The sequence below is a fragment of the Neofelis nebulosa genome, chromosome 1 (genome assembly GCF_028018385.1).
Source record: "Neofelis nebulosa isolate mNeoNeb1 chromosome 1, mNeoNeb1.pri, whole genome shotgun sequence".
Classification (NCBI taxonomy): Eukaryota; Metazoa; Chordata; class Mammalia; order Carnivora; family Felidae; genus Neofelis; species Neofelis nebulosa.
In genome coordinates, this window is record NC_080782.1 from 197966727 (window position 1) to 197990029 (window position 23303).

A 23303-nucleotide genomic window follows, 5' to 3' on the forward strand; every position below is an offset into this window, starting at 1 on the left:
CCATATCTTAAGCTACCATCTGTAACATTATGTTCCTCAAGTTTATGTGCCAATACAACTCTTATTTTTGAGCTCCTGAACTTTATTTTAGAAATATCTGGTTGAGGGTCACCTGGGTGGATCACTTGGTCGAGAGTCCAACTTCGGCTCTGGTCATGATCTCATGCCTCGTGAGTTCAAGCGCAGCATCAGACTCTGTGCTGACAGGTCAGAGCCTGGAGCCTGCTTCGGATTCTGTGTCTCTCTGTTTCTCTGCCCCGCCCCTGCTCCTGCTGTCTGTCTTTCTGTCGTCTCTGTCTCTGTATCTGTCTCTCTCTCAAAAATAAATAATCATTAAAAAAAATTTTAAGAAATATCAGGCTAAAAATCTCTAGGCAGGTCAAATTTAAAATTTTCAGAAGCAGGGGCGCCTGGGTGGCGCAGTCGGTTAAGCGTCCGACTTCAGCCAGGTCACGATCTCGCGGTCCGTGAGTTCGAGCCCCGCGTCAGGCTCTGGGCTGATGGCTCGGAGCCTGGAGCCTGTTTCCGATTCTGTGTCTCCCTCTCTCTCTGCCCCTCCCCGTTCATGCTCTGTCTCTCTCTGTCCCAAAAATAAATAAAAAAAAAAATGTTGAAAAAAAAAAATTAAAAAAAAAATAAATAAATAAAATTTTCAGAAGCAAACTTACCTTTTTCCTATAAAGTTGCCTGATCTTCAGTATTTTCCATCTTGATGGACATCAACCATAACAACTTCTTACTAGATACATCTCTGGAGGCAAGGGAAATGAAAGTGCGAATGAACTATTGGGACTTCAACAAAATACAAGGTTTCTGCACGTAAAGAAAACAATCAACAAAACTAAAAGACAACCTTTGGAATGGAAGGATGGGAGAAGTTCAGAAATTGACTTATCTGGTAAAGGGTTTGTATCCAAAATCTATAAAGAACCTATCAAATTCAACACCCAAAATACAAATAATTCAGTGAAGAAATGAGCAGAAGATAAGAACAGACATTTTTCCAAGGAAGACATCCATATGGCCCACAGACACACTAAGATAAGCTCAACAACACTCATCATCAGGGAAATACAAAACCTGCAATGAAATTATCACCTCACACCTGTCAGAATGGCTAAAATTAACAACAGGAAAACAACAGATGTTGGCGAAGATGCAGAGAAAGGGGAACTCTCTTACACTGTTGGTGGGAATGCCACTCCGGAAAACAGTATGAATGTTCTTCAGAAAGTTAAATATAGAACTACCCTACAGTCCAGCAATTGCACTACTAGATGTTTACCCACATCACACACAAATACTGATTCAAAGGAACACATGCACCCCGATACATATAGCAGAATTATCAACAATAGCCAATATCCAGAAAGAGCCCAAATGTCCCTCGACCGATGAATGAAAAAGAAGAGGTGGTATGTATATATCCAGTGGAATACTACTCAGCCAGAAAAGAAGAATGAAATCTTGCTATTTGCAATGACATGGGTGGAGCTAGAGAATATTATGCTAAATGAAATAAGTCAGTCAGAGAAAGACAAATACCACATTATTTCACTCATATGTGGAATTTACTAAATGAAGCAGATGAACATAGGGGAAAAATTAAGTAACTTTGGAAATTTTTGGATATAAAAAAGAAAGAAAGGCTGGTTAGAATTCTCAGATAGGACTTGAAGTTGCTGGAATTTCTTCAGCCTGCAAGACTAAACTCTGTTCTTTAAGCTACTCAACTGATTGCATAAGGTCCACCCAGATTACATGACAATCTCCTTTGCAATTATGAGTATAATTTATTGCTAATCAGCTGATTATCACCTTTAACCACATCCACAAAATACCTTCACAGCAACACTTAGAACAGAATTTAATTGAGGAACTGTGTAATGTAGACTTGCCAAGTTAATACATCAAAATACCATCATGATTGGGAATATAACTTTAAAACAATCTGCAATACTTTAGGATAGGGGAACTAAAAACAAGGAGGGGGCTAGCTTTTAGATTACAATTGATTACACCTTAATTTTAAAATAAGTAACAATTATGTCATTGATATGACATATAAAAATACTTGGTATTTTAAAACTATTTAACTTAGAAAATCATTGAATCGTTTTTGCTAAGACTACAGTAAATATCATTTTACCAAACATTTGAGTTCATAAGAATTATTTAATGTGTAGAGATATATATGCAAGAAAATGTGAACTATTGTCTGGTTTGGTGTGCTAGAGAATTAAACATAGAATTTAAATGTAGGATATAGTAAATGAACATATAGAATTGTATCAGTTTTTCAAAATATTTTTCTTTGGAAAAAGCTTTTCACTAAAAACATGAGTTGTGTGAATTAGTTGCAAAATATTATCAAAATAACAACCAAAATATCTAGGCTGTAGAGTAAGCCTCTATTGTTATAAATTATTATATAAGCTCTTTTAGGAGTCCTACATAGAAATAAAATATTTTAGAAATAAGTATTTATATCCTACTTTGAAATAATATACATTTAATATGTTAATATTGCTGTGTAAAATTAGGTTTTCAAAGCTAGGAATAAATCCTGGATTTTGACATTAGCCATCAGGATGATTAAGTAGAAACATGCCAGGTCTATCTAATTTGAAAAATTCAAATAATCAATATTCCTAGTTGATATCTAATTATTTTTGCAAATTATTAAAATTTTAAAAACTCAGAAATACATATATTTCATTGCCTACATTTTTATACTGCATTAGGGGATTTTTATTACATAATATGTACTAAGAGTAAAATATAAAAATTTACATGGGTTAGTAATATTTATCACTGTAATACTTGATGCCATATATGATGAGCTGACCTAATAACAACCTTTGAAAATAATTTGAAAAACACCTAAAGAAAAATAAGTTTACAACCTATGTGTTTAAAATTTAATGTACATTTTCAGGGCATTCACAGGTAGGAGGCAACAGATACAGTCCCTTAGTCTAGCACATCCATACTCATAACATCTATTTGCTTTGCTTTGTCAAAACATATGAAAAATCATTAAAGTGTTTTAATAAATGTCTGGTTTTCCTGCTCATTCATCTTATAAATATTAATTAGCCATGGATCAGGCAATTAAAGTTTAATCAATTTGCACTAATTAGCACCACATACTTGCATAAAAAGATAAAACCAACTCCTGCATCTGGCTGTTATTTGCAGTTTTTGTCAAGTGCTGATGAGTTTAATCTTGAAGGGAAGATTAAGAAGAAAAGAAAAAAAAATAAATCAAGAAAGTAGTGTTAATTTTATTAAATTTTCACTCAAAGCACTGGTCATGAGTATCATGGAGATAATGCCAGCAACATTATACTTCTTTATCAAAGCCTGATTCACCGACTTCTTCCTCATAGCCCCATTCAAAAGGGAGGGGCTCCATTTCTTCTATTTATGATACTGCTATATTCATTTTACTTCATTTTTACCATGAATTCAAATCTGACTCATTTCTATTCTTTGTGACTTAAAACTTTTGAAATGAATGTTGCCTTTATAGCCATAGATTAAGGGTCCACTTTCTTTTCAGAATGAATGCGAGTGATCTATATTGAAGGAGAAATTAAAAAGTTGTAGCCTTAGAAATGAAATTGAAATGTTAGTCACTAGAAATTACGTGCAACTGTTATGATGAGAGATCTCTGAATGACTTACAATTTGCATTCTGATCCTTTGTGGGCATTTCTTAGCTGGACACATTTTGTCCTGTGTAGGCTTTAAGAGACTAACTCCTACTTCTCTGTCTTTGACTTCTGAATTTGATTAAATAAATTACACTGCCAATCTAGTAAGGAGACATTGTACAGTGCATTTGCATTACTATTTTGTGTTTTAATAACCAAAGAAAATAAAGTGTTCCATTACTGCCTATTCATATAATTGACAGGGATTATAGGGAATGGAACTAGTCTTTAATCACTGATGGAAATTTATCTTAGGCTTGGCAGGTAAAACTACACGTTTTAAGATGATTTAGCATTGTACTAAAAAATAGAGCATGATTCATAAAAAAAGCTATGCACCATTTACATGAGGATTTTTATTCAGTTTATGCAAGAATAGACCAGTGAATGGTTATTGATATTTTTCAAATAAAGTATGTATGATTCATTAAACTCCCTATTCCCCTGTGAGCAAGCCACTGCTCTGTTAAGCACTCTTTGCATACATATCTCATAAAGAAAGCAAAGGCAGAAAAAGGGGGTGTCATGCTTCAATGCCTTCTTTTAAAAAAGTGCCTAAAAATGAGATCACATACAGTAACAGATAATTCTCTAAACTACCATCTGGATCTCAATACATATGATTATTCACACTGCTGTTGAAAAAAAAAAAAAGTGAATACGTTCTTTGTTAATATAGTATATGCATACTGCTATAGAGATATATACCTGTGTATACTTAAAAAAATCGAATGCTGATGCTCTAGAATCTTTCTACTATGAATGAAATGGTGTATGAAAAAGACTTTTGAAAAATCTAAATGACTATAAACATAACATAGCTTCTTCATAGGGCAAAGAAAAGATATCACTGCTATGCTTCAATAGACTCCTCATGAACGCATTCCCTATCTTCTTACATGAACAGTATTTGAAATTCTTTCTTTTTTAATAATTTTTAAAGTGTTTATTTATTTTTGAGACAGAGACAGAGCATAAACGGGGGAGGGTGAGAGAAAGAGAGGGAGACACAGAATCTGAAACAGGCTCCAGGCTCCGAGCTGTCAACACAAAGCCCAACACGGGGCTTGAATTCACGGACTGTGAGATCATGACCCGAGCTGAAGTCGGATGCTCAACCAACTGAGCCACCCAGGTGCCCCTGAAATTCTTTCTTGTGTTTATATAGAGAGGTAAGCCAGCATGGTATAGGGGCAGGATCTGAGTATACATCTGTGTTCTGTGTTCTTCAAAGCTAAAGGTGTTTGGCAATACTTGTAGTGTTTCTGATTCCCTGTCTTCTGCCTTCTCCCCAACCCACAGAATAGGTGTTCATTCTCTGTTTTGTGCAACAAGTATTTATTGACTATACATTTATTTATGAATGGTATAGGTAACCAAAATATGTATCACTTGGGGAGTGGTGAAAGGAATTGACTATGTTACACCTAGAAAGCAACAGGTATCATAGTTGTCTTCAATATTGAAACATATACAATATGGAAGAAGCCTTAAAACTTGCTGTGATTTCAGGAGGTAGAAGAAATATGTAGAAGGCAAAGGAAGATATGCATTTACTTCACATAGAAAATAACTCTTAAATATAGATGTATGCCTTTTAAGTGGTTTGTCATGGGAAGAAATAAGTCCAGTCTACCTTCGTGGAATTCTTTGTGGAGATTGTTGCTACTGAATAGGGTTGGAGATCAATTGTAAGGTTGTAGGAGAAAATATCATATAAATATGTAAGAAAATAATGTATTTAGACAGCATCTCCTTTCATAATACATATTTGTAAATTGCTGAAGTTTTTGCACAAAGAATGCAAATTAATTTCCTTATTTAAGGTTAACACAAATTTTCATTGTCATTATTAACCTGAATCCCCCAAATAGTACACTCTTCTCTACAAACTGGAAAGACAACTTATATAGCCCAGTTTTCTGATCTTCTGTGGCTTAAAATCATTCTCAGATGCTACATTTTTCTGAGAGAAGGAAGTCCATGTAAAAATGATGTCGGCTCTAATTTTTCTTCCCTGGCTTTCTCATTCCATTGTACTTTTCAGAGGGACTGTAATTAAGAAATAATGGGATCTCTGTAGCTTATTCTAGCCTACTTGATAGAATTTCCTCACTCTATTTATACACTATTCGTTAGAGGAATAAAGACCATAGAGTATGGGAAGCTTCTCTTCTTGAGACAATTAGAAAAATGATTGTTCATTATCTGAACAGTCATTTCCTGAAAAACAGCCTAAACTATACAATCAGATATATTTATAGATAGCAAATAAAGGCTTAGGAATGTTCAAAATTTTTAAAAGTGGTATGTATCTTTGAATTTGCTGATACTTTGTTCTGTTCTCCAATAATATAAATTATAGGTATTGTATACTATGATTAATTAATGAAGGTATAAAACAACACATGACATAGTAATAAATGAAGTCAAGAGCCTCAATGTAGAAATCTGTTTGTTATAATTTTTTATAAAATTGAATGTTATAAGGATCTTTTATCTGAATTAAATTTAGATATGCATCATAAAAAATTTTTAAAAAGTTGTGTTAACCAATTTATTAAAACACTAATAATCATTTAAATTCTAATTTAATTATCTAAAAGATAACTAAATCTTACCTGTAAGATATAAGGAGGGATAATAATTCAGTAAAGAAAAAACAGAATTTTAAGGAAAAATATTAAATACAGTACATGTGATCTCCATCTGGTAAGACAGAGACTAGGACAAACTATGTTGTAATTAACTCAAGTAGAAGGGGTATTTGAAAAAGCAAGTAGAAAGTATGAGCAGAAATGTGAATGCATTCTCCCCCAGTTGATTGTAATCTTCACCTAACTTGATGTTAATAAGATATAGTGATTTTATTTTTAAATTATGTAGCAATTTATTTTTAATAAAGAGAGATTTTGACAATTTTTGCATATGATACTATGTTTTGAGTGATTTCAGGAAATAGGAGAACTTTGGCTGGAAGAAAGTATGATTTCAACAAAACAACAACAAACTCCATCAACTCCTATTACACTGCAAACCATTTATCCAGAGAGGCAAACATTTATCTGAAATTCCACCAACAGTACTGAATAGCTATGGTTATTTTCCAGAACTTAATGGCCTCTATTCCTAGAAAAGCATGCCTATTCATTTCTTCATGACGCAATTCATACATTTTTCTCTAGAATTCCCTCTATGATTATTAGAAAACCAATTACTAAGAAATCCCTTTGCTCCCTTGTAACCCTTTTTTGTATTTATATATTGTACCCTTCATGTGTATTCTCCATATACTCTTGTGAGTATTTTGCATTTCTCTGTCATGTTTTCCCATGAGAAAACATGCCTAATTAAAATACGTGTAGTGCTAACAATTCCATGAAAACTCACATGCTAGAAATGAGTGTGATGTCTTTCCATCATCAATGAATGAAAAACTACCAATGCTTAGGAGCAATTGTAATGTGAAAAAGAATATCTAACCATGTTGTGATGATTAAGTGGACTACTGGAGCTAGACATAATGAGTCTTAAACCAAGCTTTTAAAGTTTTTTGTCTCTAATGTGGCAATTAGAAAGGATCATTTTAAAATGAAAACTTTGCCTACTTTAAAAATCTAAAATATTAGAATTAGAAGAAATATGACTGTGATTTCCTTTTCTTTCCTTCAAGAAATAGATATAGTACATTTTGGCTACCATCATCAAACTAAATGTTTGCAAATTATTTATTTGAAATTAAAAACATGAAAGCAAGATACAAGATACGTTATGAATGAATTCTGATATGGAAAAATGTTCTGTTGAGTGACATCGCCAATTTCCTTCAGGTGCATGCCTCCTCATAACTTTTCACCTCTCACTTGTCCAACTGGGGTCTTCCTGACATATTCTTATTAATACTTGGTCTTGAAACATTTTCAAGGGTTTATCTCTGTAGATCAAGTTCATCTTGGACTTTGGTGACCAAAGTCCAATCAAAATGTATCTTTATTGCCTATGTCCTGAGATCTATCTGCCCACTGTCATACCATAACTTTCACATAGAACTGGCTTTCTCTTGCCTGCTAGACATTTGGAGAAATATACTCTTTCCCTAACAGGAAAACAAATTACTTTTGTCCAGAATTCAGAAAAGGCACATGAGGTTTTTTTCTGTCTCATTTCCATGCCTAGAGACTAACTGGGTGATTCAAATGGTTAGGAATATTCATCCAGGGCCTCAGTTCTTAATTTTAGTGTCTTGGATGGAAGTTCCAGGAAACGTCCATTCACATGTCTGATAGCTCAGGGTGTTGCTCGTAACCTGTCTGTTTCCATGTGGCTAGTTGGTCTTCTGAATATAGAGATCTCAATGTAGTTCATTGTGGTAGTTGTCTGCCAAGAGGAAGGAGCAGAAGTTATCCTTTTAAAAACATAAGCCAGGGATGGACACCTCATTACCTTTACCATGTTCTATTGGCTTAAACATAAATAAGCCCAGCCCATAGTTTTCCTCTTAATGGTTAAGATGGTTAAGAATTTGTAGCTACTTCCTGGAGTCCACAGATTATTTACATTCTTTCTACTTTCAGAATTTACTCAGCTTTTCATGATACCCCAGTCTCAACCCATTATGTCTTCAGATTCTAGTCTGGAAACTTATACTCTAAATAGATCTAAGTGTGGGTTAAACACGTCTGCTGTAGTTCCTCAGGTGTAAGTCCTTGGATAATGACTCGTCATAACCTGAAAACTGAGAAATTAAGTTATTTGCTTTTTACATGAATCATGCAATTTTAAGATTTCTGTAAGACAACTTCAATAGACCTTTCCATTCAAAAAGGAGAACAACAGGATCACACAGCTGTTAACTAGTCCATAACATTTCTGAAATCCTGCCATGTCCGTGTCACTGGTTTCTTGATTAAGGCATAGCCTTGTTTCCTCGAAATGGTTCTCTGTGGCTCTTTGATACACCTGCTGGGCTCTTGGCTCCACCTTCTGAGTCTTATTCCTTTTCAATAAAAATGTAACCATGTTTGCTGTTGAGTAGCTTTCTTATCCTATTTTCTGGTTATAGAAGTTCTAGGACCTAAAGGACCTCTGTTATTGTTAAACTGTCTCTGTCACTTTCAGACCAAGCCAGTTGCATTCCTTAAACATTTCTTGGGTCTCTTGTGTATTACATTTTAATCTACTCACTTAGACAGGAGCCATAGCTAGAAATCTTTTTTGAAGACAGATCTTTCCTTACGTTGGGCTAAGAATTAGGGTTTTGCGGGACGATGTCCTTGAGGTTCTTCAACATTGTTTTGTCTCACTTTGCAAATCTTTAGGCGTTGCCATAAAATTTTTTGAGGTATTAACAAAGGGTTTTGCAGGCTGATGTCATTTCTTAAGTTGAAGTTTGTTTTTCAGGACAGGATAGGAATGAGGAAGAGTTTTAATTTTGAACCTGCTAACTTTTGATTTGGAAATGTTTCCTCTAGGGTTGACTGGGAACTGAGCGGCTTTTTCTTTAGTTCATCTCTCTCTTAACCATACTTTATCATATACTGCTGAAACAAATCCATTGGCTCTTTTAACACATTGACTGAAAATTTCCTTGACCAGCTCCATTAACTCATTAGTTATATTTCTATTTTCCAGAGCTTACCAGTTTTATACCACCACATAACATATGCATTCCTTTTTTTTTTTCCAGACTCCAATAACAGTTTCCTCACTGTCCTTCAATCTGTAACTAATACCGTTCTTGAGGACCTTGAGGCCTAAGCTCTTGACAAGGTCCCAAAGAGAGTGCTACATATTTTAGGTTGTTATGATGGAAATAATCCTCTTCCTGGTAAGAAATTCTGTTCCAGTTATCAAACTTCTTTTCTTCTAAGACAAGAAAACAAAGATCTAAAACAACTTATTAGCAACTTCCATGGTTCTATGACTTGACGCACACCTGGTGCTTTAGAGCCTCTTCTACAGTTCAGTCAGACAGTGGCCAGGATTGGAGTCCTCTGAATGTTCAGCTGGCTTCATAGCCCAAATTCCTTACACTTTGTTCACATAATGAGTCTCTCTGACCACATGCCTCTTTTAGGTAAGAAGCATACATGTGGAAGAGGATGTGCTGCCAGATTCTTCTCTTTAGTAGCTGCCAGGCTCTCCCCTTTTCTCCAGACATTTGCTGGATTGATGAGCTTCTGAGTCATCCAGGGAAGGTGTCAAAAAATAAAGCAGTAAAGGATTTTTTTCACTTTTACTCTTGTGAACTGGCATTGGTTCCCCATATGATGGACATTATCAGAGCTGAGCTGACTTTTTCTCTCTCAGACTTGTACATTTCTCTTCTTACCTTCCTTCCTTCCTTCCTTCCTTCCTTCCTTCCTTCCTTCCTTCCTTCCTTCCTTCCTTCCTTCCTTCCTTCCTTCGTAAGATAACTGACATTTATTTTTAAAGTTAACAAATTCTAGGAGCACAACACTAAAGGGGGCCTCTTAAGGGAAAAGAAGGGTAGTAGACATTGAGTTCTCAGGTGTCAGCAAATGGTACCACTGACCAACAACTTTTAGACTTATCATCTCTAAAGATATCTTACCTGCTCTTCCCTGACCCAAGTGATGCATAGCCTCTGGTTAATTACTCTTAATTTATGGTACTTCTGGCAGAGTCTAGGCATTCTCTAGGCAATCTTCTTAAATATGTTCTATGATAACCCTAGATAAGTTTACTGTAAAACTTTGGTTTACAAGTATAATTCATTCCAGAAACATGCTTGTAATCCAAAGCACTTGTATGTCACAGTGAATTTCCATAAGAAATAGTAGAAACTCAGATGATTCATCCCACAACCTAAAAATATTCATAGAGGAATGATTACAATAGTGTAATATACAAAGATAAAGAAAACATAAAATGTAAAGAAAAATTAACCTGCACGTACCTTTGAATACCTTCACAGCTGGTGTGAGAGAGACAAGAGAGAGGAGGGTTATTGTGTAGGATGACTCTCACTATCACTAATGGAATCGTTATCTATTGGCTCAATGGAATCTTCTTTCCGTGAAACTTTAACAAGGAACCTATCCAATGACTTGCTGTTTCCTCCTTTTGAGGATTTCGCTGAAATGTGACATTGCATTGTCGTTAAACAGATTCATCACTTGCACTACTATAGTCTTATTTGGGTGGTGCTTTTCTACAAAATTTTGCACTGTTTCCCACATTTGACACATCTCCCTAATCTCATTTGAAGTGAGGGTTTCCTCCACCTTTTCTTTCCACTGCAGATGAGATGTAGATATAGACTTATCATGAAATCTTGCAATTTAAGCCACTCGCATACCTCATTCATACTTCTCAATGATTTTCTTTTTAACTTCTACCATAATCATTTCCTTCTTACAGCCTTTATTTTCAACCATTTTCAGTGTGGGGCCATTGTATACATTACACAGATGTTCACTACAGTACAGTATTCATAAACCCTTGTCATATACTCTATTGAATGTAACTGGCAATAAGGGAGCAGAGGAAAGGGTCTCTAAGTGCTTGGAGCCTGACCTAGAATGAAGCAAGGGGCCTAGAATGAAGGAAAGGACTGTCCATAGGTTCTTTGAAGTGACAAAAAATACACTGGTGCCAGTTGTGGGCACCTTCCAATGTTCGGAAAAATCACTGATTTCTGCCAAACACCGTAGCCTGAGACTGAGCATTTGAGCATGGGAGATGATCATCCACAATCCCGCAGAGAGAGAAAGAGAGAGAGAGAACCATTGGCTCAGTTGTGATCATGCGACATTCAGTGTTACCTACTGCTTATATTGCAAGACATCGCTCATTTATCAGTTAAAATTTATTAGAAATGTTTGCTTGTCTTGTGGAACACTTGCAAAACAAATTACTCACAATGCAAGGTTTTACTGTATTTATATTCATCTAACTTACATCTTTTATTAATTTTATTTTGGTAAAAATTACATATAAAAATATCCATTTAAAGTATACAATTTTATGAATACACATGTATACAATCATCAAACCGCTGCCATAGTCAAGATACGAATTTTTTCATCACCTTCAAAGGTTTTCTTGTGCTCCTTTGTAATTCATTCCTTTCTGCACTCCTGGCCCAAAGAAACCATTAGTAAGCTATTAGTCACTCTAGATTACTTAGTCTTTCACAGAATTTTACATTAATGGACTTATATAGTATGAGCAATACTCTTTGTGTCTATCTTCTTTCACTTGACATAATGATATTAAGATTTACCTATGTTGTTCTGTACATTGCTATTCATTGTGTGTATTGCTAAGTAGTATTTTATTGTAGGGATACACCTGTGGATAGGCATTGGTTCTTCAGTTTTGAGCTACTTAAAGCACTTATTAAACTTATGTAAAATAATTGTGTGAACATACATTTTTAATTATCTTCAGTAAATACCTAGTAGTGAAATGGCTAAGTGTTAACACTATTGTGTTATCATTTTCATGTTTTAAAATCTGTGGTAGTAACTCCTCTTTTAATATTCATATTGTTTATTTTTATTTTTTTTTTAATTTTTAATCAATCAAGTCAGGAGTTGATCAATTTTTTAATCTTCTTAAAGATCCAGTTTTTGGCATTCTTAATTTTCTCTGTATCTCTCATATTCTGCTGAATTCTGCTTTTAAATATTTTAATTTTGTTTACTTACTTTACTTCTACTCTAGTTTGTTTGTTTTTAGCTTAAGGTAGTGTTAGATTATTGAGCTGAGGTGTTCTGTATCTTTTTGCTTGTTTGTTTTTAATATTGTCACTTCAAGCTATAAATTTCCCTCTGGGTACTGTTCTGGCTGCAGCTCTCTAATTTTGATATATCTTGTATTTATTATAATTTAATTTTTATTTTTTATTTTACCTATGATTTCTTTTTTAACTTATGCATGATTTAGAGGTGTGTTGTTTACTTTTCAAAAAAAATTTGGAGTGGGGTTTTTATGTATCTTGTTGACTTGGTTTCTAATTTAGTTTCATTTCAGTCAGAGAATATACTCTGTATGATACCAGTCATTCTTAATATACTGCAACTTATTTTAAGGTTCAGCATATAGTTTTGTTGGTGAAAGAACCGTGTGCACATATTAACATGAAAATAATCTGTATTTTGCAGTTGTTGGCTATTGAGCAGTGTTCCATAAATATCAGTTAGTACATGGTGCTTAATAGTGTGGTTTAGATGATTTATGTATTCACTGACTTTTTATCTAGTTGTTCTGTCAGTTGCTGAGAAAGGAGTGTTAAAAATACCTGTTGTAATTGGGAAATTATAGATTTTAAGAGGTTTTGCTTCATGTGTTTTCATGCTCTATTTTTAGTCACGTATATATTCATAATTGTAGTCTCACTCATATAAATTGATCCTTTTATTTTCATAAAATGTTCCTTTTTATCTCTGGTAATAATTTATTTTTATTTTTATTTTTATTGTTTAGTTTTTAAAATTTACATCCAAATTAGTTAGCATATAGTGAAATAATGATTTCAGGAGTAGATTCCTTAATTTTATCTTGAAATATATTTTCTGATAATATACCCACTACAGTATTTCTAACCTTGATTTTTGCAAAGTGTATATATATTTATTCTATCCAGTTATTTTCAACTTATGTGTGACTTTTATTTTTTTTATTTTTATTTTTTTAATTTTTTTTTCAACGTTTTTTATTTATTTTTGGACAGAGAGAGACAGAGCATGAACGGGGGAGGGACAGAGAGAGAGGGAAACACAGAATCGGAAACAGGCTCCAGGCTCCGAGCCATCAGCCCAGAGCCTGACGCGGGGCTCGAACTCACGGACCGCGAGATCGTGACCTGGCTGAAGTCGGACGCTTAACCGACTGCGCCACCCAGGCGCCCCAACTTATGTGTGACTTTTAAATTGAAGTGCCTCTTGTATACAGCATGCAGTTGGGTATCCTTGTTTCTGGTAATATTTGCCTTTTATTTGAAGTGTTTACATGATAACACAAAATTCAGGTTCTTATAAGGTTGTTTTTAGGTCTACCATTTTACTGCCATTTTTCTCTATGGACAGTAGACAATATACACTTAGAAGTACACTTGCACAATGGCTGCATTATACTGGTTTGCATTAGGATGTTTTTGAACTGGTGATCTTATACTAGAAATATTTTCAATAAGCTACTTGCTTTTAAAACATTGTTGAGCCACTTAAAAAATCTGTGACACAATTTGCCTCAAATATGTTTCAAGTTCTACATTTGTTGTCCAATTTTTGTTCCTGTTTCCCATTTTCTGACTTCAGTTGGATTATTTGAATAGTTTTAGAATCCTGTTTTAATTTATCTATTTACTTTTTAGTTGTGTTGTTAGGCATAATTCTTTATTTAGAATTCTGTAGAATGAGAACAATTTCAAAGGGGGGGTTTAACTTGGGGAAGATGGACAGGATTATCATAGAGCTTTAGCATGTGTGGTCAGCTAAAATTTCACATGTTTGGGAAACAACTATCTAAAGATGGTCCTCAAAGAGGAAGGAAATATTCTTGTGGCTTAGCAGACACTCACTGGGCAATTCAGGATTATCAAGGACAGGAAGAACAGTCATGAGAACCAAAGTTATGTTTAGGCCAAACTGGACAATTTTTAGCATGTCAGGGTCTCTTACGTTACCCTACTTTATTACTTAACCTAGTTCACTTGTCTTCATAGTACTTATTTTCACTTTAAATATTTTTAGCAATTTATTAATTTCCTTTCTATTGTTTTCTTTCCCTTTGAAATAAGATCTTCATGAGGGCAGAGCTGCTATCTGCCTTGTTCTTCTCAGTGTTTCTAATGTCTACAACATTGTCAGGCATGTAATAGAAATTCCAGAAATATTGCTACAGTAAAAATTGGGGGGAGTTGTAAATTATATTTTTTTGTTGGACAACAAATGTAGAACTTGAAACATATTTGAGGCAAATTGTGTCACAATCAGATTTTTTTAAGTGGCTCAACAATGTTTTAAAAGCAAGTAGCTTATTGAAAATATTTCTAGTATAAGATCAGCAGTTCAAAAACATCCTACATGCAAACCAGTATAATACAGCCATTTTGCCAGTGTACTTTTAAGTACATATTGTCTACTGTCCATAGTCTACCCAGTTACAAGCCCACACTTCAACAACATGCTGATAGTTCCTAAGTAAAACTAATTAAAAGAAAAAGGCATAACCCGATGTTCCCTCACTTGACCAACTCCATTAAAGTTTAGACATGCAGAAATGTTTAGAAATATCCAGAGTAAGCCACATGAAACATGTTACTTTTAGTTTTCTAGAATAACGTTTCAGGACGATGACAGTGAGATACAGGAAGAAAGGGGCCCCTGGGTGGCTCAGTTGGATAAGTGTCTGACTCTTGGTTTCAGCTCAGGTCATGATCTCACGGTTCATGGGTTCAAGTACCACATGGGGCTCTGCACTGACAGTGTGGAGCCTGCTGGGGATTCTCTCTCTCTCTCTCTCTCTCTCTCTCTCTCTCTCTCTCTCTCTCTCCCCCTCTCTCTCCCTCTCTCTCTCCTTCTCTCTCTTCCCCTCCCTCACTCATGTTCTCTCTCTCAAAATAAATAAATAAACTTAAAAAGAAATGTAAAAAGGGGCACCTGGGTGGTTCAGTCAGTTAAACACTGACTCTTGATTTTGGCTCAGGTCATGATCTCACAGTTTGTGGGACTGAGCCCTACATTGGACTCTGCACTGACAGCATGCAGCCTGCTTGGGATTTGCTCTCTCATCCTCTCTCTCTGCCCCTCCCTCACTAGTCCTCACTCTGTCTCAAAAAAATAAACATTAAAATGAAAAAAAATAATTTAAAACAAAAGAAGGAAAATTATTTAAAAAAAAGATATGGGAAGCAAAATGGATGACTGAAATCCTCATTACTACACATGCATATTTGTTGACAGTAGAGGGAACTTTTTACATGCAAGTTACAAAGAAGAGGCAAATTATTGTGTGCAAGAAATTTAACACATTCTATACAATGTCCTTACTTTTGCTTTCATTTGTATAAACTCTTCACAGTTGACCTGAGCATCAGCATCAGTGTTTCCCTGAGCAGACTGAGTAACTGAATAATCATTTACCAATGTTCTACTATCCCTTTCTTGCGCAGAAACTAGAGCTTTAACATTTAGATAGATCCCTTCTCTTATAACCTTCCAGTTCCCTCAAGTTGTAAGTACAATCATCTTTTTTATGTTTTTATTTGTTTTCCTTTTATTTTATTTTATTTTATTTTATTTTCATCACGGTAAGTATACTCTAATCCCCATTCCTTCTTTCCCCCATTCCCCCACCCACCTCCCCTCTGGTAACCATCAATTTGTTCTCTATCGTTAAGAGTCTGCATTTCCATTTGTTTGTCTATTTTTCTCCTTTGTTTTGCTTCTTAAAGTGCACATGTAAGTGAGATCATACCATATTTGTCTTCTCTGACTGATTTGCTTTGCTTAGCACTATACCCTTTAGCTCTATCCATGTTGTTGCACATGACAAGATTTCATTCTTTTTTATGGCCGAATAATATTACATTGTATGTGTATACAACCTCTTTATCCATCTATCAGTGGAAAGTTGGGTTGCTCCCATACATTGGCTATTGTAAATAATGCTGCAATAAACATAGGGGTGTATGTATCCTTTTGAATTAGCTATTTTTATATTTTTGGAGTAAATACCCAGTAGTGTGATTCCTAGATCATAGAATAGTTCTATTTTTAATTTTTTGAAGAACTTGTGTATTGTTTTCCACAGTGGGTGTACCAATTTATATTCCCACCAACAGTGCAAGAGGTTTCCTTTTTCTCCACATCTTCATCATCACATTTCTTGTGTTTTTTATTCTAGCCATTCTGATAGATGTGAGGTGATATCTCATTGTAATTTTTATTTTCATTTCCCTGATAATGAGTGATATTAAGCATCTTTTCATGTGTCTGTTGGCCCTGTGTGTCTTCTTTGGAGAAATGTCGTTTATGTCGTCTGCCCATTTTTTCATTAGATTATTTCCTTTTTTGGGTATCAAGTTGTATCAGTTTTTTGTATATTTTGGATACTAACCCTTTATCAGAAATGTCATTTGCAAATATCTTTTTCCATCCAGTATGTTGCCTTTTAGTTTTGTTGATTGTTTCCTTCACTGTGCAGAAGCTTTTTATTTGATGCAGTCCCAATAGTTTATTTTTGCTATTGTTTCCCTTGCCTCAATACAAACATCTAGAAAAGTGTTGCTATGGTTGCTGTCAGAGACATTACTGCATGTGCTTTCTTCAAGGATTTTTATGGTTTCAGGTCTTACTTTCAGGTCTTTAATCTACTTTGAGTTTTTTTTTTTTTTTTTGTTATGGTGAAAGAAATCGTCCATTTTCATTATTTTGCATATTGCTGTCCAGTTTTCCCAACACCACTTGTTGAAGAGACTATCATTTTCCCATTGTATATTCATTCCTAATTTGTTAAAGACTAATTTACCATTTAATTGTGGCTTGATTTCTGAGTTTTTCTTCTGTCCCATTGATCTATCTATTTTTATGCCAGTACCATACTGTTTTAATTACTACCAGTTTGTAGTATAACTTGAAATCTGGAATACTGATACCTCCAGTTTTGTTTTTCTTTTTCAAGATTTCTTTGGCTACTCAGGGTCTTTGTGGTTCCATACCCATTTTAGGATTGTTTGTTCTAGTTCTGTAAAAAAAAAAAAATGTGGTTGGTATTTTGATAAGAATTGCATTGTGTAGATTGCTTTGGGTAGTATAGACATTTTGACAGTATTTGTTCATATAACTCATGAGCATGGACGGTCTTTCCATTTCTTTGAGTCATCTTAAATTTCTTTCATCAGTATTTTCTTTTAATTTTTTTAGTTTATTTATGTATTTTGAGAGATAGAGAGAGCATGTGCACACACAAGTGGGAGACGGACAGAGAGAGGGAGAGAGAGAATCCCAAGTAGGCTCCTCACTGTCGGGGCAGAAACCAACATGGGGCTTGAATCCACAAACTGTGAGATCATAACCTGAGCCAAAATCAAGAGTTGGACGCTCACCAACTGAGCCACCCAGATGCCCCTTATTGGTGTTTTATAGTTTTCAGAGAATGCGTCTTTCACCTCCTTGGTTATATTTATTCCTAGATATTTTATTGTTTTTGGTGCAATTGCAAGTGGTATTTTTCTTCTTAATTTCACTTTCTGCTGCTTCATTATTAGCGTATAAGGACGCAACAGATTGATTTTGTATCCTGCGATTTTACCGAATTCATTTATCAGTTCTAGTAGTTGTTTGGTGGAGTCTTTAGGGTTTTCTATATTTAGTATCATGTCATCTGCATATAATGAAAGTTTTACTTCTTCCTTACCAATTGGATGCCCTTTATTTCTTTATGTTCACTAACTTCTGTGGCTGGGACTTCCAGTACTATATTAAATAAAACATTATATACCAACCATCTTTTAAAATCAGGACACAGTGGTTTAATAAGGAAATAGCAAACAAGTGAAAAGGGAAAGAAAGATGGGCATAACTTTTCAACATCAGTCACCACACTGCTTCTCCAAAATATATTTGGCTCATTTCCAAGAAAGACAAAAATTCTCTAAAAAGATCTACAGGCATGAAAGAAATTGATGGAGGAGGGCAATAACTTTCTCCCTTTCTCACACATATGAGATTTTATTATCTCAGTTCTGAGCTTAAAATACTTCTTTATATTTAAAGCTAAAAGAATTCTATTTATTTCCATTCCAAATTATATATTAATATAGATTCACATTTGCATTTTAACCCACATCATGCTGTTTTCCAATCTGAAACTTGAAGGTTTCATTTATTTTTTTATTTAAAACAACTTTTAATGTTATTTATTTTTGAGAGAGAGAGAACAATAGAGGGTGAGGGACAGAGAGAGAGGGACATCAGAATCCAAAGCAGGCTCCACGCTCTGAGCTGTCAGCATAGAGCCTGACACAGGGCTCGAATTCACAAACCTTGAGATCATGACCTAAACCAAAATCAGACCCTTAACCAACTAAGCCACCCAGGAGCCCCTCAAAGGTTTCATTTAAATTTGCAACCCTATGTAACGAGTCACCTCTTTCAGCAATTGCTAAGAAGTAAATATATTACAAAGCAAAGTGTAATTATTTTCATTAACGTTGATGGTATAGACAAAAAGTTCTATAATAAGTTCCCAATTCTATTTATTTTTCCAGCTAGTGCTTTACAATGTAATATTTTCTAGGTTTGATTAACCACCTCTAAGGGTTTTTGAATAATTAAAACCTTTGCTAACACATTTTTCTTCAAGTTGTATTTCTATTTGTTTACAGGCTTGATCTCAGTTTGTCACTTGCCTGCAATGTTTTCCATTACTGTGCACTGTTTGAAAATGCCTTGATGGCGATAATCATTGGGCTCCTGGAGTGTGATCAGTGTGGTGAGCATTCCTGACTTGCCTTTTAAATTTTCTTCGTTTTTCCACAATTAAACAGATTTTAGTCTTGTTTACAATTAACCTCTTGCTTTTAATTTCTGGTCAAATAGGTAATGGCATATGGTTTCAGTATAATTTTATAATATGTGATTTTCAATTTCTTGAAGTTTGTAGCCTATGGTTTTTTCTTCTAACACTCAATTGAATACCGAAACTAGATCTTAAAGGTTAAGAAGTTATTGCATGTGTTTTAGTCATGCCGCCTTTCTGCCTATCCCTTTATATATATGTGTATATTTTGACTAGGAATAGTAATATCAATATGCTCTATGTGAGGTAACATTTCACTTATATTCTTTTTTCTTCTGGTCATATTGTATGATTCTTTTAAATAATACCCATGAGTTTCTGGGTGATAGAACAATTAAGTCGTTCCTAAAGCAGGGTAGTGTATGAAATGCATAAAGTAGATCCAAGCATGCAGAAGTGTCCGCTACTTCTTTCTGCAACATTCTCAATCTAAGCTTTCCTAAATCTGTAAACTCCACTGTTACATTTCTTCCAATAAATTGAGACTCTCCTTGATAGGGTACCTGCATCTACAATAAACTAATAGCTGTTAAATTAGAATTGATAAGTATAATTTCAGTGCTTTCTGTCTTTATCATTGAACTGCCTACATACTAAAATACTGTAATTTTAGTAGTTAACTTGACAAACTAAAAATAAGGTTCTAAAATTATATTCAAAATAGCACTTAAAAATTAGCTTTGTAGCTTAGCTGCTTAAAAACTGAGAGAACTATACAAAGTGTTGTTGTATCATAAACATACACATGAACAATGTAATTCATTACTCATAATGCTAAGAAGGTCATTGACCCAAAGAGTCAAACTTATGATAATAAACAGATAGATCATTTTAAATAAAAAAGTATCACTATTTTAGACCAGTCCATTTTGTCACGGTAAAGGAATCATTCCCACTTTACTGTGGTAAAAAATTTCATTGAAAGTTATGTTATATTATTAGGTACATTCTAATGCATTTTGTAAGATTAAAGATATTTTACTATATAAGATGCCAAAAGAGCTCAGTGGGTGTGATCTTTCTCTCAGTCTTTCTGTACCACTCAATATGGGTCATTTAATTCGTATTTAGCCCATGCATGCATGCATTGCAGCTGTCAAGAACAACCCCCAAGGAATCTCATAACTTTAGGGAGTGTATTGTCCTGTTTGTGGATCCCAAAGGCCTATTTGTCATAAGAATTCTTTTGAACCATCTGGACCCAGCCTTTATCTATGAGATTCTTGGAATTTCATTAGTCAGGTAAGCAGAAACTGTTGGCAGGGTAGGCAAATCACGAGTTTCACAGTAGGTGTGTATAAAAAAATAAATAAATAACAATAACAGTAGTGTTCCCAATGAACAGTCTCTCTGTGGGGGCTCCTGGATGGCACAGTCGGTTAAGTGGCAGGCTCTTTATTTTCGCTCAGGTCATGATCTCCTGGTTCATGAGATCAAACCCCAACTCAGCTCTGAGCTGACAGCATGGAGCCTGCCTGGGATTCTCTCCTTCTCTCTCTGCCCCTTCCCTGCTCACGCACTCTCTCTCTGTCTCAAAAATAAATAAATAAACATTAAAAAAAAGCAAGTCTCTCTGCCTTCGGGCTCCAAAGGTTTGTATGATTTTAGACTATTTACAACTACTATTTATACTATTTGCAACTGCTCTCTTTATAGATAACAGCAAAATTTAAATTATTTCAAGTTTTTTTCAAGAATGATGAATAAAACATTGGGTTCAGAGTTGAATGGTTTGCAACAAGAAAAACAGTATTATCGGGTTATTCGGGAGCAAGAACAAAAAACAGTGCCCACAACCTTTTGACAAAGAAGAGATAGACTTTAGAGCAGGAATTATGCATTTGCTAGTCATTTTTCACGAGCCATTTGATTTATTCCTCAGAAAACCCATACAACCTAGCTATTCCCATTTTACACATGAGGAAAACTTACTGCAGATCACTCCAATCAGTCAGAACCTGTCGGGGTAGACGCTCCAGTGGCCCATGATTCTCATAGGCCAGCCTGCTGTACCACTCAATATGGGTCATTTAATTGGCAATTGGGCCATGGATATATGCATTACAGCTGTCAAGAACTACCTACCAAAGGACATATCCTGAGCAGGGCCTGAGTTTCCCAAAAGGCAGTTGGACACTATGGATGGGAAGGGCCGCAGCCATTTGTGGACCTGTAAAAATCAGAGCTTGGAAGTCAGACCGGATCTGTCTTTCTTCAAAAGCAATCATTGTAGCATACTATCTTCTGATCAACTGAAAATCACATTACTTTATCAATGTAATGATCTTTTAGATTTTTAATACATTGTAAGGGTAGTTATCAATCACATGCTATAAACCAAGAGTTCTGATAGATTATATATATTAATGTTAGTTATTCTTCCCTGCTCAATCTTCAGTAAAGTATATATGTATATGTGTGCATATGAATAATACAGAATAATTATATATATATTTATATTTATATTTATTACATATATAAAATACAGAATGAAACTTTCAAACTACACTTCTTTAGTTGAAACTCGAGGCAGGAACCACAGTAACCAAGAGATCATAGACAATTTCCCTTGCCCCATCTCCCAGCTTCTAAGAATTTGAATAAATAATGGGATATACTGTGGACTTACTACAATATTTGGAGTTAATATTTTGTGCAATGTCCAACTTAACATCTTAGTTATAAATATAGAAACATTCCAGTTTTAGGAAAATATTTAATATGCTTTGCTGCTTTAGACTGAATGTACTCCTCCCTCTCTCCCTACCCACCATATTCATGTGTAGAAACCTAATTCCCAAAATGTTAGTATTTGGATATGTGTCCTTTGGGAGGTGATTAGCTCATGAGGAGGAGCCCTCATGAATGAGATTCATGCTTTTATAAAAGAGACCCCATGAGCACCCACACACTTTATTTCATGTGAGGACACCACAAAATTATGACTGTCTATGAAACAGAAGTGGACCCTCATCACATACTGAATCTGCTGGCACCTTGCTTTGACTTCCCAGCCTCCAGATTAGTGAAAAGCAAGCTCTCCCAACTAAGGTATTCTGTTATATAGCAGCTTGAATGACATTTGTATATCATTTATTAACCTGCAATTGACTCAGGATTTATTAATGCATAATTGTGATATTTTTTGTTGGGATAAGCAAATTTTTCCATAGGGTTCTACTTTATTTGAACATAATTCTGTTCCAAAGGAAAATAAAATCTGGGAATCCTGAAAGGAACTCTACAGACACTGTAAAATTTTATAATATTGATATGTAAGTAATCAATTTAGAAAACAACAAAAGAAGAGATAATTTTTTTTTTTTTAAGTGGCAGAATGAAGCTTTCATTCGGAGTGTCTTGGCAAATGAGAAGTCTCTCTGTTCCAACTAAGCAAAGTATGTGTGATAGGCAGAGCAATGGTTCCCTACTCCAATCCAAAGATGTTCACATCCTAATCCCCAGAACTTGTTTCATGGCAAAAGGAATAAAAAAGCAGGTACAATTAAGATTGCAAATCACCAGATCTTGAGAGAGGGTGATTATCCTGTGTGGCCAATGTAATCACAGGGTTCTTAAAAGTGAAAGGGGAGGTAGTAGAGGGTCCAAGTGATGCAGTGAGAGAAAGACTCAACAGGCCATTGCCAACTTTGAAGATGAAAGGGAACCACATGTCAAAGAATACAAAGAATACCACAGGTCTAGAAGCTGGGAAAGAAATTGAATTGTCCCTAGAGCTTCCAGAAAGGAACACAACCTTGCCAATACCTTGATTTTAGCCCAGTGAGATCCATTCCAGAACTATAAGATCATAAATTTGCATTAGTTTGAGCCACTAAGTTTGTGGCAGTTTGTTACAGCAGCAATAGGAACCTAATACACTGAGTGACACTCTAAACTATTACATGATATTGCTGTTGAATGTGCGTTCTTTGCCTCAAGATAGAGCCATTTAGTATGAAGTTGGAAATCCCATAGAAAGATCAATTTATAGTTTTTGCTTTTTTATCTTTAGTTTGTAAATTTTAGGGA

General features: G+C 34.8%; 1 long non-coding RNA gene across 1 annotated transcript in view; it reads left to right on the top strand.

Moving 5' to 3' along the window:
• The window catches only part of LOC131496679 (uncharacterized), a 208639-nt gene extending 189437 nt beyond the window's left edge, over positions 1-19202 (top strand). Inside the window, exon 4 of the long non-coding RNA XR_009254644.1 lies at positions 19078-19202. This is a non-coding gene — a long non-coding RNA (uncharacterized LOC131496679). The remainder of the gene's footprint in view (positions 1-19077) is intronic.
• Positions 19203-23303: the final 4101 nt, after the last annotated feature.